The sequence below is a fragment of the Impatiens glandulifera genome, chromosome 1 (assembly GCF_907164915.1).
Source record: "Impatiens glandulifera chromosome 1, dImpGla2.1, whole genome shotgun sequence".
NCBI classification, from domain to species: domain Eukaryota; kingdom Viridiplantae; phylum Streptophyta; class Magnoliopsida; order Ericales; family Balsaminaceae; genus Impatiens; species Impatiens glandulifera.
This window is the reverse complement of record NC_061862.1, coordinates 129264135-129283437: the sequence shown is the minus strand read 5'-3', so window position 1 is coordinate 129283437 and position 19303 is coordinate 129264135. Positions and strand designations below refer to the sequence as shown.

General features: G+C 34.1%; 1 long non-coding RNA gene and 1 other non-coding gene across 4 annotated transcripts; one reads left to right on the top strand and one right to left on the bottom strand.

The window, feature by feature from the left end:
• LOC124922885 lies at positions 1 to 162 on the bottom strand. Its single transcript, XR_007097935.1, has one exon. It is a non-coding gene; the product is annotated as a U1 spliceosomal RNA (small nuclear RNA).
• An 82-nt stretch (positions 163 to 244) lies between these two features.
• Positions 245 to 1418, top strand: LOC124930007. 3 transcript variants are annotated; one of them, XR_007098670.1, is made up of 4 exons: positions 245 to 396; positions 833 to 984; positions 1102 to 1204; positions 1270 to 1418. It is a non-coding gene; the product is annotated as an uncharacterized LOC124930007 (long non-coding RNA). The 3 variants fall into 3 exon arrangements; XR_007098671.1 differs by lacking the exon at positions 245 to 396 and adding an exon at positions 716 to 755; XR_007098669.1 differs by lacking the exon at positions 245 to 396 and having other exon boundaries at positions 721 to 984.
• The last annotated feature ends 17885 nt before the right edge of the window (positions 1419 to 19303 follow it).

Below are 19303 nucleotides of genomic sequence, written 5' to 3'. Positions count from 1 at the left end.
GTAGGGGCCGCGCGAACGCAGGCCCCCTCAGCAACAAATTATGACGTAGATTCAACCACAATGGGCTGATCTTAAGTAAGCACCCTTTCTATGTGCAATGAAAGTCACTGACCTAGGCCATGAACCTTCTTGATCGCCCAAAGACCCCGTCCAGGTAAGTAAGTAATTCTCTAGCCAGGCCCATTAATTTATATTAATGTGCATTACGAACAGTTCTTTTATCTCTCGATGTGGGAACAAAATACCGTAATAATGCTTCTTGTTTCTCACATCTCCATCACGAGATTAGAAGAAGGGAGAAAAAACTATGACGTTGCTGCTGGTTCTTCATTTTGGTGGTTCAGAAGCTTTTGATGAGAGAGAGTAATGGAGACAGAGATTATTGTCATCACGTCGGTAAAGATTTTTTACTTTCTTTGAGAAGATAACAAGATAAAGGGTTCTTTCACTTGTCTTTTTCTAATAAGTAAATTAAGATTAATTACTCTTTGAATTTGCAGTCAACAAGACTGTTGTTGGATAATAAACTTATAGTACTAGGATTGTTTGCTGAACGATTCTTATGGACAGTCAATTCCCCCACAAAGATGAAACTTCCGGAAAAACCTGAAGTGATTCAGAAAAGGTTTAAGGTTTTGTGCAATTGGGAATACAATAAAAGAATGAATATTAGATTTGCAGGAGGTTCAACCCACAATAACAATGCATATATCCATCCACCTTGGTCTTTCATTCTATAGAATCCAATGGTTCAAGTAACTCTACCTTACAATGTTCATGGGATTTCTAAATGAGTGAAAATATGATGCAATTGTATGGTTTCTGTTTGCAGAATCTCAACTCTTTAAATTACTTTTCTTACTCTCAAATCCTAAATGGAATAGAGAAGGAAAGGGAAAAGAAAAGAGAGACAAAAGCCCAATGTAGTAGACATACACCCTGGAACTGGTGATGTATCTATTTGACAGATACTGCAATTATCAGGTACTAAAACTAAACTTTAGTTGAGGAAATTTGAAACTATTTGACTAAGTATTCCTGCATTTTGTGCTTACTGTCATCACAAAAGGAGCAATTCAGAGTTGGTCTTAAAACTTGCAGTTATGGATTTTGTCTCATGGAGGACATGAGGAGTTCCTTAAAATGCCCACAATGCATGCAGTGAACTGTCACATATCTATGGACTTATAAGAAAGGCTGATAAGTAAGTTTTTCTTTTTTATTAGCTTTGGTAAAGTTACATAACAAGTTCTTTGTTTGAATTTTCAGTAAATTTTGCTTTACATCAGTTCTTACAAGTTCTTGCTGTTGTTCATAAGAATTTAAATTACAACACGCCTAAGGGGATTCTCACATATCAAATGGTTCCAAAGAACTTCAAATTTGTACTTAATTCTGGGTGAATAGATTAAAAGCTACTTGGCATAAAACTTTTAACATTTTCTTTCTAATCTTCCAGATATTGTGGTGACAAATTATGTCAAGTTTCCAAAGCTTATATACACTAAGATAATGCATAAATTTATAGGCTTACTTGAAGAACTCCCCAGAAACCAAACCCAACTAGAGATAAATTTGTGAAACTAGAATCGTGTTTTGCTATAAATTGTTTGAGCATCTTAGTGATCTAATATTGAATCAGTTACTCATCTAATTTAAAGCTTCCTCAAAAACAGATTGTGGTGTGTTTGAAGGGATTTTATTGGAATCAATTAGACTTATTGACATATTGTAAATTTTAATTATCAGATTAAGAGATAAAAAATTGTAATATGTAATTACATATTATTAGCAAAAGATAAAGTGAAAGAAAAAATAATTGTAATTTTTTTAAAAATTAAAACAGATTATAAGTTGGAGAAAACATAAAAACAACAATAAAATTTAGGATTTTTCAAATCAATCCATACTAATGAGTTAAATGATTTTGATAAATTTAGTTGCTTTTAAAAAGATTGTTGCCATATTAAACTATTTAAGTGGTGTGGGCTTCCTTTTTCAATTCATATTTGGAGTATTTGAGTCTGTCTCTTTCTTATTGAAGGCACCATTCATCTTATTTTTTTTCTTTTTTTATTTAACTTTATCCAATTATAAATTAGGATAAGAAGACAATAAAATTGAAGACCCAAATTAATTGGGTAAAAAGTGAATGCTCTCAAAGAGCTATGTACAATACAAAAATCTCAATTACAAAGTAGTCTATGATAGTTTAGTTAGTTCAATTGTATTATTAGAGGTGCCGAATCAATTGAAGAAAACCAACGAAAATCTTGAAATATGGGGATTCTTGATGTTGTCCCTAGAACATCGTCAAGCTCTCCTCAAAGAACTGAATAAGTTGGGTATTTAAATTGAACTTATATGTAGGGGTGAGCAAACGGGTAAACCCAACCCGTATTCAACCCAAATTAAATTTATCCAACCCATTATCCAACCCATATTATTTACTAATATGGGTTAGGTATGGGTTTGGTAACCCAAATTAATTTTTTATTTTTTCATTTAACATGTATTTGACTCATTTAACACATTTTTATTCGTTTAACACGTTTTAAACACGTTTTCACGTTTTTGACACGATTAACACGTTTTTCACACGTTTAACACGTTTTTCATACGTTTAACACGTTTTTCATATATTTAACACGTTTTTGACACGATTAACACATTTTTCACGTTTTTGACACGATTAACACGTTTTTCATGTTTTTTATACGATTAACATGTATTTCACACTCTAAACGCGTTTTTCATATTATAAACACATTTTTCATACGTTTAACACGTTTTCACGTTTTTACACGATTAACACGTTTTTCACGTTTTTGACACGATTAACACGTTTTTCACATGTTTAACACGTTTTTCACGTTTTTGACGTTTTTAATACGTTTTTGACACGTTTTTCACGTTTTTGACACGATTAACATATTTTTAACATGTTTAACACGTTTGATACGTTTTGGCACGTTTAATACGTTTTGACACTTTTAACACATTTTTGGCACGTTTAACACATTTTGACACATTGAACACGTTTATCATATTTTGGCATGATTAATACGTTTTTAACACGTTTAACACATTTTGACACGTTTTTCACGATTAAGACACATTTAACATATTTTGACATGTTTTTCACGTTTTTGGCACGTTTAACACGTTTAACATGTTTTTCACATTCTTGACACATTTAACATATTTTTACACGTTTTTCATGCTTTTGGCACGTTTAACATATTTTGACACGTTTAACACGTTTTCCACGTTTTTGACACATTTAACACGTTTTAAACATGTTTCATGTTTTTGACATGTTTAATACGTTTTTGACACGTTTAACACGTTTAACACCTTTTTGGCACGTTTAACACATTTTGACACGTTGAACATTGTTTTCATGCTTTGACATGTTTAACACGTTTTTACGATCATGACACATTTTGACACGTTTTTCACGTTTTTGGCACGTTTAACACGTTTTGACACATTATGATATGTTTAACACGTTTTTCACGTTTTTCACATTCTTGACACATTTAACATGATTTTAATATGTTTAACACGTTTTCACATGTTTTCACGTTTTTGGCACGTTTTGACACATTTTCCATGTTTTTAACACATTTTAAGTTTAATACGTTTTTGACACGTTTAATATGTTTCTCACATTTTTGTCACGTTTAATACGTTTTTCACACGTTTGACGTGCCAAAACGTTCCAAAACATGTTAAATATGCCAAAAACGTGTTAAACATGACAAAAACGTGTTAATATTTATCAAAACGTGTTAACGTGCAAAAAACATTGTAAACATGTCAAAAATATGTTAAATGTGCAAAAACGTGTTAAAATGTCAAAAACATGTTAAACGTGCCAAAAATGTGAAAACGTGTTAAACGTACCAAAACATGTTAAATGTGCTAAAAATGTGTCAAAGAACCAAAATCGTGTTAACATGTCAAAAATGTGTGAAACGTGCCAAAAATATGAAAAACGTGTCAAATATGTCAAAAACATGTTAAACATGCTAAAAACGTGAAAAACATGTTAACGTGTGAAAACGTGTTAAATATGTGAAAAGCGTGTTAAACGTGTTAAACATATCAAAAATGTGTTAAAATGTCAAAAACGTGTTAAACGTGCCAAAAACGCGAAAACCGTGTTAAACTTATCAAAAATGTATTAGTATGTTATATGAGTTAAAAATGTGTTAAACGTGCCAAAAACGTAAAAAACATGTTAAACTTGTCAAAAACGCGTTAAACGTATTAAACATGTTAAAAACGTGTTAAACGTGACAAAACATGAAAAATGTGACAAAACATGAAAAACATATTATTAGTGTGAAAACGTGTTAAACGTGTCAAAAACGTGAAAATATGTTAAACGTGTTAAACGTGTGAAAAACGTGTTATAAGTGTGAAAACGTGTTAAAAATATTAAAAACGTATTAAATATGTGAAAAACGTGTTAAACGTGTGCAAAACGTGTTAAACATGTTAAAAACATGTTCGATTTAAAGTTGGAAGATGATTAGTTTATATTGAATTAATAATAGAGAATTAAATTAAATTTATATAATTTGTGTAATTTGGGTAACCCTAACCCAACCCAAATTAAACCCAACCCATATTCAACACAACCCATACTCAACTCAACCCATATTAACCAACCCAAATTAATATTTTGGGTTTGGATTAGGGTTGTGTTTGGGTAAACCCAAATTATGCTCACCCTATTTATATGTATAGTTTACATACTACTTTGTAATTGTTTTTCTATTGAATGAGTGATTGCCTGGAATCTGTTACAAAAACATATAAAAAGACCTTTATATATACATTTTACTCAGTAAGCATATAGAAAACATTCAAAATTTCATTATTTTGAAAAGAAAAAAAATAAATTGATAGAAGAGTTTCCTTCAAATATTTTAGACACACTACTCTCTACGTACTACTTGTCAACGAAAAACATTATGAATTCTTATATATTGCCTTGGTGTGTACAAAAAAGTTATATGAATAGGTAAAATTCAAATACAATAATCTGCCAATGTAACTGTTATAAGGTGAATGATGGTGAATGTAACTACCTACTTAGGCTTATTTCAGAAGGATGAAGAAGGATGAAGATACTCGATGAAATGATCATTTGTATTTCGTTTCATGATCGGATTGGCCTGACAGTACACACGTAGCAGAGGGCAGTTGGTGGATTGGGCTCACTGTGTATGGTCTTCTAAAATCATACTCCGACATCGTATTATTCTCTGGCTGGCGTTTAGAGAAAGTCTTATGACAAGGGATATGATCAGCAGGTTTATGACTCTTCCATGTACGATATGTGTTCTTTGTTCGAGCTATGAAAAATCAATCGCCCATATCCTTGGTGAATGTCTATATACTAATGTGATTTGGAAAAAATTTGCTAATAATTTCGGATTTTGTAACATTTCCGAGGACTGAATTCATATTAAAGGGGCTATGTTAAGGAAGACTAAAGGAGACATGTACTATGCTAATGTATTCAAATGTTTCTATGGAGCAATTGTGTATCAAATCTGGGCGGAAGGAAATTCTAGAATTTTTTCAAGGGCAAGAAGGAGCGAATAGGTCAGGAATGATGTCATCTTTGATGGCCTAGCTTTAATTCATATATGAAGACTTCTTGGATGCTTTACTTTTGAATCCAATCACGATCCTTCCCTTGCCCTTCATCTTTATAACGCCGGTTAATTGGGATTTATGTCAACAATGGAATATCACATTCGAGAAAGTCACAAATACTCAATTGTATAAGGCGAGTTGAAATAAAGAAAGATAGATGTTTTGCTAGATTCATATTTTTGTAATATTGTTTCTGTAATATTTGTTTCATAATTCTCCTGTTATGTTTGATTCAAAATTGGGACAAAAAAAGTATGTTTGTCTTAATTAAAATTCTTGTATTTACTCTACCTTTTGAGTTTTATTAATTAAATGACTATAAGTCATTTCTCAAAAAACAAAACAAAAACTTATTGATTTTACTTTTTTTACTAAATTTATCATTATTAAAAAAAAAACAAAAAATTGTAAGAGCATGCTTTCATTGCATTTTACACTTTAGTGCAACTATACTATATGATTTAGGTTATTTATTTTAGTAATATTCATCAAACAAATTTTTAGGTGCTTCAGTACTACTTTGGTTTCTATTAAAACAAAAGTATTTATACATAATGACATTTAGAAATACTAATTATATAACTTGTAGGCCATGCTAGCATTCTCTATTAAAAAAAAACATATTCACATATTATCCATCTCACAAATAATCAGATTCTAATGTATTGTATTATATCTAGAATTATGAGTAATAATATACCATTGTTGATTTTTTAGAGTTTTTGAAAGAATTTTTGTAAAATAGAATTTTGATATTGTGATTTGAAAAACAAATTATAATTTTGTTCATATTATGATTTGGTTCTTCAAGTAAAAAAAAATCATTAAGGTGTTTAGTGAAGGGGAATTGAAATTGGAATTGGAATTGAAATTGAAGGGGTCAATTCCTCTAATATTTAAAAACTTAAATATAGGAATTGGATTTAGAATTTAAATTCCGATGGAATTATAAACAATTTATTATTACCTTTTGAATTCGGTCAAATTAGGTAAGAATTTAATTCCAATCAAACAGACCATACTCATTTTCCACATAACTTATTTTCCCTTCACCTCTCTCTCCCTCCCCATTTTTCCTTCACCTCCCTATTTTTCTGTAGTATCATTTTTCCCAATCTTCTTTCTCTTCTCTTCTGTAAAAATCTCTCACTGGCAGCGACGATCTCTCACTGGTTTCAACATCAGGTACATTCCATATATCTCTTCATCGCCCACTGAAAACGCTTTCTATTTTTTTTTTTCTGGATCTGGATATGTTTAAATATTCATTTCGTTGAGTTTTATTCAACTGAGAATATTATTCTTTCGTCAATACACAAATCATATGAAAATTCGAAGTGGAACTTGAATTGAGGATATTAACATGCAAATTGATCAGTAGTCAACGAAAGATGCTGAACAGAAGAAGAACTGATAGGATTCCGATCATACCTCCAAGGCGAGCTGTTAACTGCTGTAAATTTAATCTCCTCGGAAAATTTTCTTACTTATATACAGATTCAAGTATTTATTTAGAAATTAATGAGAGATTCAAATATTTATTTAGAAACTAATTAGAGCATTTGAGTACGTTTTCTTGATGAAATTCTGCTACCTTTTTCACGACGGAGTTCTATTTTGTTGAAGTCCGGGTAAACTTTATGCAATTATTTTTTTACCTTGTTAATTGAGTGAACCGTGCAGTATTTACAGAAGATCTTAAAGTAACTGAAAAAAAGATATTTGATCCTAATGATAGGATCTTGGTATTTTGTAATAGGGTTTTAGTGATGTCATATATTTGTGGAGTAGCAGTAGACCCTTTATTTTTGTATGTGATGGTTTATAATTATCAAGAAAGATTATGTCTATTTATGGGGCATATGTTCAGAAGATTAGATTATTTAGAATATGATAAGTGTTGTTGAATAAATATGTTTGTTAGTATCTAGTAAGATTATGGCTATTTATTAATATTTGAATCAGTGTAGGATTAGGAGTCATATGAGGATTATTAGTATTTAATATTTTTTATTTATTGAACTGAATAAGAGAATTCTCCTAATAAAAGCAAGCTACACATGTGCTTTGAATAACTTCTTTTCTCAAGCACTGTAAATCTTAAAGTGGATAGATTTTTGTACTTCTTTTTTTTTCTGTTTTGTTTGGTGTTATGACTTGACTAAAATTTGATCACTTATTTCATCTAGTGAACTAGAAACAAGTGTAAATTTTAAAGAATATAGTTATACTTGAATGCTTACCTGTATTAATGTTTCATATTTATTTAAGCCTTGTTTGATCTTGGGTTTTTAAATAATCTTGTTTGATGTAGATTATAAAAAATCGGGTTATTTGGAGTTAAAATCAAATAGAGGGTAAGGTGATTGATGATTTGAAACATTGGATAGATTAACACATCCTCAATACCTTTTTGGTCGCCATATTACCATTGTGGATTGGTCGCCATTAATTGCAATTGTGAATGAAAATATCAAATGAGACATATAAATCTTATTTAATTTTATTTATTTTGCTGAACATGGTATCTTATTATTAATGGATGATAATAGTTTAGTACAAGTAAAAAAAGAAGATTAATTCTTGATTTGATAACTCAAACTACTATTGCAATTGTGGATTGGTTACAATAAAAACTTATACCAAGAGTTCCACGATATGATACTAAGGAAAATAATGCATTAAGAAAAATATAGTTTAAAAAATTATATGGATAAAAAGACAAGACTTGTTTTGACTTATTACGATTCACAAAACACAATTTCACTATTTTTTGTGAATTGTTGCGTGAAAAGGGTTTACACGATAGTAGCAATGTGATTGTTGAAGAATCTATTGCCATGTTCTTACTTGTACTAGGACATAGAGTAAAACTTCGGGTACTTTGAGGTATCTATATTCGTTCATTAGAGACAATTAGTAGGCGCTTTCATGAAGTATTATGCTTGGTTCTCAGTTTAAGTAAAAAGATTTTATAAGATTACCTAATCAAGTTGAGAATGTTGATAAGAACGATTATAAATGGAGGTGGTTCAAGATTAGTACCAAAATTAAGTTTGACATATATTTATAGATTATTTTGGAAATTATATAATTTGATTTTAAATTTTTTAGGATTGCCTTGGAGCTTTGGATGGAACACATGTTGAAATGACTATTCCACTTAAAGATCAAGGTAGATATCTAAATAGGAAACAACAGATACCAACTAATGTTTTGGAAGTATGTGATAAAAATAGTTTGAAATTTCTTTATGGTCTTCCGAGATGAGAAGGTTCATCATCAGATTCACAAGTTTTATGAAATTCATTAGTGAGAGAAAGGGATCCATTTTTTGTGCCGACTGGTATTGTTTTTTAAATTTTATTTATATTAGTAGCATTAAGAAGATACTAATAAATTTGAATTTTATTTAGGAAATTATTATCTAGTTGATACTGGAAATACAAATACTCTAGGATTTTTAGCTCCTTGTCGTTCTACTCGTTATCGCCTAAATGAATGGTCGAGTCATGGCAATCGTCCTTCTAACTATAAGGAGTTACTTAACCTACGACACTCTTTAGCAAGAAATTCAGTAGAGAGAACATTTGGATTGGTGAAAAAACGATGGGCAGTACTTCGTCAACCATTATTTTTTTGTACTAATACACAGGTGAATTTTTATAACATAATTATAAAATTGGTCATATTATTTTCTTGACATGGATACACAAATATTTGTCTCAATAATTAATTTACTTGAATGACAAGTTCGTATTATTAATGTTTGTTGTGTTCTTCATAACTACATTCATGAAATTGCAAGAGAATTGGATTATCCCTTATTGCATTAGACTGATTGTAATTTGGCACAACAATCAAATGAAGTATTTAATGTGGACTATGAAGATGTCATAATAAATGTACAAGGTGGTAGTCAATGGACAAATTTTAGGGATAATATGATAAGGGAGATGTATAGCCAATATCAAGTTAGGAGTGGTATAAATTAGTTACATGTTTTTAGTGATTTTATATCTACTTAAACAGTTTTTTTTTTAGAACGCTGGGTTCCGCTGCTCCTATGGAGTGCGACTAATCCCCGCGGGTTAAGCACATAGCCCGCAAACACACTTAACCATTTAACCAGGCGCAGAACTTACCGCCCGACGGGCTCGAACCCAAGACCTCATGGAGGCATGGGGGATATCCACCTCTTGTTGCCGCTAGGCTAGAAGAGAGTTTTAGTTTATGTTAAGCGAGTATAGTTGTGGTGATGTGTATCTTCTTTTATCGATATAAAATCTTTGTTTGTGTCTTTCTAATCAATCTTATACTTTCACTCTCTATTTTGAAAAGATAAAAAGAATGAAGACTAAATCGTATCTCAAACGGACATAAATGATGGATAATGTGCTAACAAATGTATTTCTTGAGCAACATAATTTGAGAAATCATTCTCCTAACGGATGGAAATCTATTGCATATGCTGTTGCGGTTAGTGCATTACACAATCAATGTAATTGTTGAGATGTCTTGAATTGATGATGCAAGGAAAGAGAATATCGAACAAAAGGAAAGTATATCTTTTTGGTGTGTATTCTTGATTTAAGGAAATAAGATTAACACAAAAGGAAATATGATCTTTTGTTATGGTAATATAACTAGGAAATTATTGTGATAATATTTTGGAGATTATTTGCCAAAATATTGTGTTGACCTAGTTGAAGACTATTTAAAGGTGCAGTCGGGCACTTCAGAAAGTTGAAGTCTTTGCCTTGAGAGCATCGTTTTCAGTCCTAGTTCTATATCTGTTAGGGTCTCAAGGGGCTGAGTGTTATATAAACTCGTGTCATAACCCTAGTCAGTACTTTTGTAATCTATGTTCTGATCTCCTAATAAGATTCTCTCTTTCTGGTGGACGTAGTCAAGTTTTATCTTGGTGAACCACGTTACAATCTGTGTCGTTCTTTATTGATTACGTCATCTACACATTCCGTTACAATAAACTGGTATCAAAGCTTTAGGTTATTCGATTGTTTGTTCTTTCAATTGAGATGGCAGTAGTAAGAATCAAGACGACAAGTTTAAGAAGAGAAGGCAATGTGGCAAATCAAGATGCGATCTTTGGGGGTCGCTGAAGTTGTCAACAGGAGCAGAAATAACCATTGATATTGTCATTCCAAAGGAGAAGATAATGTGGCAGATCAAGATACGTGCTCTATTAAAACGACAAGGCTTATGGTGTTACTGAAGTTATTGGTAGGAGCAGAACAACCGTTGAGATTGTCAATCTGGAGGAGAAGATAATATGGCAGATGAAGATGCAGGCTTCACTAAAACAATAAGGCTTATGGGGGTCGCTGAAGTTGTCAACAGGAGCAAAAACAACCGTTGGGATTGTTATTCTGGTGGAGAAGATAATATGGCAGATCAAGATGCGGGCTCTACTACAACGACATGGCTTATGGGCTTACTAAAGTTATCGGTAGAAGTAGGACAACAATTGATATTGTCATTCTAGAAGAGAATATAATATGGAAGATCAAGATGCGGGCTCTACAAAAACGATAGGGCTTATGGGGTTGCTGAAGTTATCGGTAAGAGAAGAACAACCGTTGAGATTGCCATTTTGGAGGAGGTGAATACATCAGAACCATTCACCTACGAAGAAACTATATTCGATTTTGAAGTTGAACAATGATTTACAGCAATGGAAGTATTCAAGTCAAGGTCACCACTAGCATTGACTAATGTATTCGGGCCATCTCTGACATTGACTAATGCATCTCGGTCATCTCTGGCATTGACTAATGCATCCGGGTCATCTCTGACATTGACTAATGCATCTCGATTATCTCTAGCATTGACTATTGCATCTGAGTCATCTCTAGCATTGACTAATGCATCTAGGACATCTCAGGCATTGACTAATGCATTTGGCCCATCTCTGCCATTGACTAATGCATCTGGGCCATCTCTGGCATTGACTAATGCATCTAGGCCATCTCTGACATTGACTAATGCATCTGGGCCATCTCTAGCATTGACTAATGTATCTGGGCCATCTCTGGCATTGACTAATGCATTTGGGCTATCTCTAGCATTGACTAATGCATCTGGGACATCTATAACATTGACTAATGCATCTGGGCCATCTCTGGCATTAACTAATGCATCTGGGCCATCTCTAGCATTGACTAATTCATCAAGGTCATCTCTAGCATTGGCTAATGCATCAGAGTTATCTCTAGCATTGGTTAATACATCTGGGCCATCTCTAGCATTGACTAATGTATCTGGGCCATCTCTGGCATTGACCAATGCATTTGGGCTATCTCTAGCATTAACTAATGCATCTGGGCCATCTCTAGCATTGACTAATTCATCAGGGTCATCTCTAGCATTGGCTAATGCATCTGGGTCATCTCTAGCATTGACTAATGCATCTGGGCCATCTCTAGCATTGACTAATGTATTTGGGTCTATTCTGACATTGACTAATGCATTTGGGCCATCTATGGAATTGACTAATGCATCTGAGCCACATCTGACATTGACTAATGTATTTAGGCCATCTCTGGCATTAACTAATGTAGCTAGGACATATCTGACATTGACTAATGTATTTAGGTCATCTCTGATATTGACTAATGCATTTGGGCCACATCTGACATTACCTAATGTATTTGGGCCATCTCTAGTATTGATAAATATATCTAGGCCATCTTTGGTATTGACAAATACATCTGGGGTCACATCTAACATTGATTAATGTGTCTGTGCTATTATGGTTTGCAATAGTGAGAGTATTCAAGTCAAGGTGGAGATTTGCTGAGTAGACTTGAATATTTGGGTTACTGTTGGGTCAAAATTATTTTGACCATGTGTTGAAATAGTTTGACTATTGGAATTTTGATGATGAAATGATGAATGGATTATATATAGGTCTAATTGTTTTTGATGCATGTGTATTCAAATTAGATTTCATTAGACTTGATTCTAATGAGGTTTATTAGACTGATTTGGTATTAGATGTATGATATTAGACGTGCAGTCAAATAGATCTGTAATTAGACGTGTAGTCTAACTCGTGGAGTTAGACGTGCAGTCTAATGGATCAGTAATTAGACGTGCAGTCTAACTCGTGGAGTTAGACGTGCAGTCTAATGGATCAGTAATTAGACGTGCAGTCTAACTCGTGGAGTTAGACGTGCAGTCTAATGGATCCGTAATTAGACGTGCAGTCTAACTCGTGGAGTTAGATGTGCAGTCTAATGGATCCGTAATTAGACGTGCAACCTAACTCGTGGAGTTAGACGTGTAGTCTAATGGATCCGTAATTAGAGGTGCAGTCTAACTCGTGGAGTTAGACGTGTAGTCTAATGGATTCATAATTAGACGTGCAGTCTAACTCGTGGAGTTAGACATGCAGTCTAATGGATTAGTAATTAGACGTGCAATCTAACTCGTGGAGTTAGACGTGTAGTCTAATAGACTCGTAATTAAACGTGCAGTCTAACTCGTGGAGTTAGACATGTAGTCTAATAGACTTGTAATTAGACATGCAGTCTAACCCGTGGAGTTAGACGTGCAGTCTAATGGATTGTAAAAGTTAGACTTGCAGTCTAACTCCTTCAAATTAGTCTGAAGTAGAACCGTAATTAGACGAGTAGTCTAACTCGTGGAGTTAGACGTGCATTCTAATAGAAAGAGAAAGTTAGACATGTACTCTAACTCCTTCAGATTAGTCTGAAGTGATTGTAATTAGACGTATGTCTAATCCCATTAGACCAGGTGGTCTAATGGATTTGTTATTAGACGGGGATGTTTGATTTCATTAGACGAGGTCGTCTAATTGAAATGCGTCTAATGCTTTGCTTAAGCAGTTTCTTGAAGCTAGCACCCGCCTACCCACGTGCTATAGTTGTACGCTACTCCTTCTCCACTTTCTAGTGAAGATCAGTACGACAGCCCGATGCAACTAATCAACCAATGACACCTAAGCGAATATCCTTCCCACTACTTGTTTTGTAGGTAAATCTTTGAAGAATATTCGGCGCACTACCTGTTGTGTACGGCCACGATCCTTGTATTCAGAGTCTACTGTGTACTATGGAGGCGTTCTAATGGAAGAGTGTCACGTATCATTATGAAGATTCAACCGTTGGTACCTGTGCCTTATTTAAAGATTCTTAAGGACAACGGACGAACTGCCGGAATCATATATATAGAGAGAATTCAATCGATCATTTTGATATCCAGATTACTGAAACTATTAACTACTTTCTTGCTTTACTATGTGTTAATAAAGAGAGAGTTAGAATCAAAAGCATCCTTTCTTCTAACAAAGAATCTGAATCAAATATTTTTCACGAAAACATAGTAGAGATCTCATCTGAGAATGAGATGCTCAAAGAACATATTCAAATTCTTTCATCTGAAAACAAGAGGTTAAACTATGTTATCAGTGCATGGACAAGGTCCGGAGATGCTGTCAAACATCAGATCAGTATGTTAAAACCTGTTGGATCTAGATCCGGTCTAGGATTTGACAGCAATGATCCTAACCTGTCATGCAAAATTTCAAACTCAGCAAATGACAAGCTTAAGCCAATAAACTTTGTTAAAGGGAGTTTGACTTATAGTGAATCTGATCCTATCCACGAAGAAGTAGCTTTCAAAAATGAAATAACTTATGTTCCGCCGACTGTTAGCTAGATGGAAAATAAGTTAGAAGCAGCCAGCAAGTCTGGCAATCTAAAACCTGACTCAAAGGACAAGATATGCACTGCTTGCCAGTTAGGTAAACAAGGCAGATCATCGTTCAAAAGTAAAGGGAAATCACAATTCAGTTGTTGCCTAGAACTGTTACATATGGATCTGTTTGGTCCAATTCCTGTAAAAAGTATAGGAGGAATGAGATTTGCCCTAATTATTATTGATGATTTTTCTCGATTTACATGGGTTGCATTTTTACCATCAAAGGATAAAACTGCTGAAACTTGATTAGAATATTTAAAGGAATTCAGAATCGGAAATCTTTGAATATTGCATGCATTAGAAGTGATCAGGGAACTAAGTTCACTAACATATACCTATCATCTTATCTCGAGGAGACTAGAATTAGGCACGAGTTTTCTTGCGCCAGAACTCCACAACAAAACGACATTGCTGAGAGAAGAGTGAGGACTCTGAAGGAAGCCATGAGATCTATGCTAGCTGAATCAGATGTGCCTCAGAGGTTATAGGCGGAAGCCATAAGCACTGCTTGCTATACACAAAATCGGTCAATAATCAACAAATGTTTTGATAAAACTCCCTATGAACTGTATTATGGGAGAATTCCCACATTTTCTTATTTTAAGATATTTGGGTGTAATGTTTTATTCATAACAATGGAAAGGTTTATCTGACCGCTTTTGATGCTAAAGAAGATGAGGGATTCATGTTGAGATATTCATCAGTAAGCAAGGCTTACAGAGTATACAACAAAAGAACACAGACATTTGATGAATCCCTCCACATAGTTTTTGATGAGCCTGTTGAGAGCAAATCCATTGAACCCATTGATCTTGCTGGTAGACTAGAAGCGACAAGTCTTGAGTCTGTGAGTGAAGAAGAAGAAACTCTGGACAAGTGGATTGCCTTGTCTAATCCAGTGGCTGTTCCGGTTGAGGTTCAACCAGACGTTCAAACTCCTCTTCATCAAGATGTTGAGAGTTTAGACGTCGCAGAGTCACCCGTTCAGATGACCAACCCCCTTGGATCCAACTTTAGATGGAACGGAAATCATCCACGAGAATTGATCATCGGAAATCCCTTCTCTCCTCGGAGGACAAGACGTCAACTGATGGATGAAATGACCAATTCTGCATTTATTTCTCAGATTGAACCCAAGAAAATTGGTCAAGCAGTAGTTGATCCAGATTGGATCAATGCTATGCAGGAGGAGTTAAACCAATTTGTGAGAAATAAAGTGTGGCATCTTACCCCTAGACCAACTGATAAGTCAGTTATAGGAACAAGACGAGTCTTTAGAAACAAGCATAGTGAAGATGGTTTAGTCATTAGAAACAAAGCTCGTTTAGTTGCTCAGGATATAGACAGGAGAAAGGTATAAATTTTGATGAGTCTTTTGCACCTGTAGCAAGACTTGAGGCAATTAGAATCTTCCTAGCATATGCATCATTTAAGAACTTTAAGGTCTTTCAAATGGATGTGAAAAGTGTATTTTTAAATGGGAAAATGAGTAAAGAAGTATATGTTGAGCAACCCCCTGGGTTTGTAGATCATGTGTTACCTAATCATGTTTATAAGCTTGATAAAGCATTGTATGGTAAACAAGCTCCTAGAGCTTGGTATGACACTTTAACTGAATTTTTGTTTGATCATGATTTTGTTATTGGAACTGTGGATAAAACCTTGTTTAGATTCACTAAAGACTCTCACATTTTACTTGTTCAAATATATGTTGATGACATTATTTTTGGTTCAACTAACCCCAAATTGTGTGAGAAATTTTCTAAGCTGATGCAGGACAGATTTGAAATGAGCATGATGGGAGAATTGACATTTTTCCTTGGGATTCAAGTCCGTCAGTTAGAAAAAGGGACCCTCATCAATCAGGCCAAATACACCAAAGAACTACTAAAAAAATTTGGAATGGAGAACTGTTTGGCTGCAGCTACTCCAATGAGCTCCTCTAGTAAACTAGATAAAGATGAAGGTGGCCAAAGTGTCGATATAACAGCATATAGAGGACTCATCAGATCCTTGCTATATGTGACTGCTAGCAGGCCAGACATTCAGTTTGTCGTTGGAGTTTGTGGCAAATTTCAGGTTAATCCTAAACTTTCTCACTTTACTGCTGCTAAACGTATTCTTAAATACTTAAAGGGAACTCAAAATGTGGGACTGTAGTATTTGAAGGATTCCAGTTTCAATTTGACCAGTTTCTCATATGCAGATTATACAAGGTACAAAATTGATAGAAAAAGCACGAGTGGAACTTGCCAGTTCCTTAGAAATCGTTTAATCTCATGGTTCAACAAGAAGCAGACTTCAGTTGCCACGTCTACAGAAGAAGTAGAGTATCTTGTAGCTGATAGCTGTTGCTCTCAGCTCTTGTGGATTCAACAATAGCTCAAGGACTATGGGATTGAGGCTGATAAGTCTCAAATTTTCTACGTCAACACTAGTGCTATCGCAATCACCTACAATCCAGTTCTGCATTCTCGGACAAAGCATATCGAAATCAGGCATCATTTTATCCGAGAACAAGTCAATCAGAAGCAGATCCGTCTTGAATATGTTCCCATAGATCAACAAACGACGTATATCTTCACGAAGCCTCTGCCCGAAGCTAAGTTTTCTCACTTTAGAAATATTTTAGGTTTTGTTGATCTTTATTGATGTGATTACGTGCATAAATTGAGGCGGAACATATTGTTCAAAACATAACTGAACAGATATGAAGACAGAGGTCTTAATACGTTCTAAGGATTAGGGGTTTGAGAAACACAACTACTTAGACGTACATCTACTCTAGCAGTTTAATCTTCATTTGGAATATTTGTCTTGGTTAATTAACCTGCATGGTTAGACGCATACATCTAATAGACGTTAGACGTTCTTACGTCATGAGCAAGAGGATGCTCACGTCTAATCAGACACACGTGTTGCACGTGGTGTTCTTGCATAATTAGACGTATACGTCTAATAGACGAATTTCCAAGTAGAAGTTGAAAATGTGAAAAGAAGAATAAACGTCTAACTACTCATGTAATTGGACCTTTCATCTTCTGTCTATTTGGACAGTTGTCCGTTGAAAGCCTCTGGGCTGCGAAAGTTCCTCACCCCTCATCCTATATATCATGAACAGATAATCCATGAGTTCTTTGAAACGGAAAACTTCTATCAGGACAAGTATATTGCTGGGATCGTTATGGGAAAAATGATCTGCTTTACCGAAAGCTCGTTCGGTATGTTCTTTCAACTTCTCAATGTAGGTATTCATGAGTTTTCACCCTCTCAGTCTGAAATCATGTTTAGAATGATGAAAGTCTTCTCTGATTCTCCCCTTATGGACATTCACGGTAAGAAAAGCCTCCTGAAAGATGAGTTTGCTCTTCTAAGCGAAATCATTTCCAAATCTCTTCTCGCCAAAGAATCCTCCTACAAGTACTATACAAAGGTTTTTGAGATAATGGTGGTTATCACCAGGGGCGTACCTGTCAACTGGACTAGTTTTCTCTTCGGAAATCAGGTCAGAATGATTTGCGCTCGAAAGAGAATCTTTGGTTTTGACGGTCCTCTTGGCGTTTTCCTTTGCTTCCTTCTCGATGATCCCGATAAAAGCTATCACCTTTCTTCTAAAACTCTGAACAACCAGAAGGTTGTTGAGTATGTTCTTAGGTTGAAGACTATCTTTTCCAGAAATGATTAAGAAGACGAAAAAGATTAGAATAGACTTTATTTTCATTTCAGATGAAGTTTTTGAAAGTTCTTTTGATGTTGTTACGTTTTGAACTTATTTCGGTTATTTTTGGAACAGTGTTTTGTGTGTTTCTCCTAAAAACACTCTTATTTATGTGCTTATGAATGTTATATATTCTGAATATTGTGTGTTGAAAATGTTTATATGTAAACAGGGGTTTGTTTACATCTATATGATAGATACGCTAATTTGTTGCCTATGCACGATCTAAATCTCATCATAAAAAAGGGGGAAATTGTTGGGTCAAAATTATTTTGATCATGTGTTGAAATAGTTTGACTATTGGAATTTTGATGATGAAATGATGAAATGATGAATGAATTATATATACGTCTAATTGTTTTTGATACAGGTGTATTGAAATCAGATTTCATTAGACTTGGTTCTAATGAGGTTCATTAGACCGATTTGGTATTTGATACATGATATTAGACGTGCAGTCTAATAGATCCGTAATTAGACGTGCAGTCTAATGGATCAGCAATTAGACGTGCAGTCCAACTCGTGGAGTTAGACGTGCAGTCTAATGGATCAGCAATTAGACGTGCAGTCTAATGGATCCGTAATTAGACGTGCAATCTAACTCGTGGAGTTAGACGTGCAGTCTAATGGATCAGTAATTAGACGTGCAGTTTGGACAGCTTATGTCAAGGTATATTAGTTTATGTTGCTTGAATTCTTATTTTAATATAACACTTATATATATATATATATATATATATATATATTTGAGGCACACCCAGATGCGAGTCATTATAGAAGTAATTTGTTGAGAATTGAAAAGATTTGTCAATTATTTGTGGACAATATAAAGCTAATGGAAGTGGAGTTGAAACGACTGATGACGGCGCAAGAGATATTTCTAAAGATATAGAGAGTTGTTCAAAATTAAATAAATAATCAACTAGTGTAGAACGACTTTCTAAGAGAACTCGTCATAATGATACAGCCAATGCAATATCTAAGATGGCTGACGTGGTTGGTAAGGCATACAATGTTGACAAGATAAGTGCTCAACAAGTTTTTGCTGAAATATCAAAAATTTCAGACTTATAAGACACAATTTCTACAAACTGTTGATGTACTCACAACAAACGACAGAAAGTACAAAGTGTTTATAACAATCCCTAAGCGTATGAGGCGTGC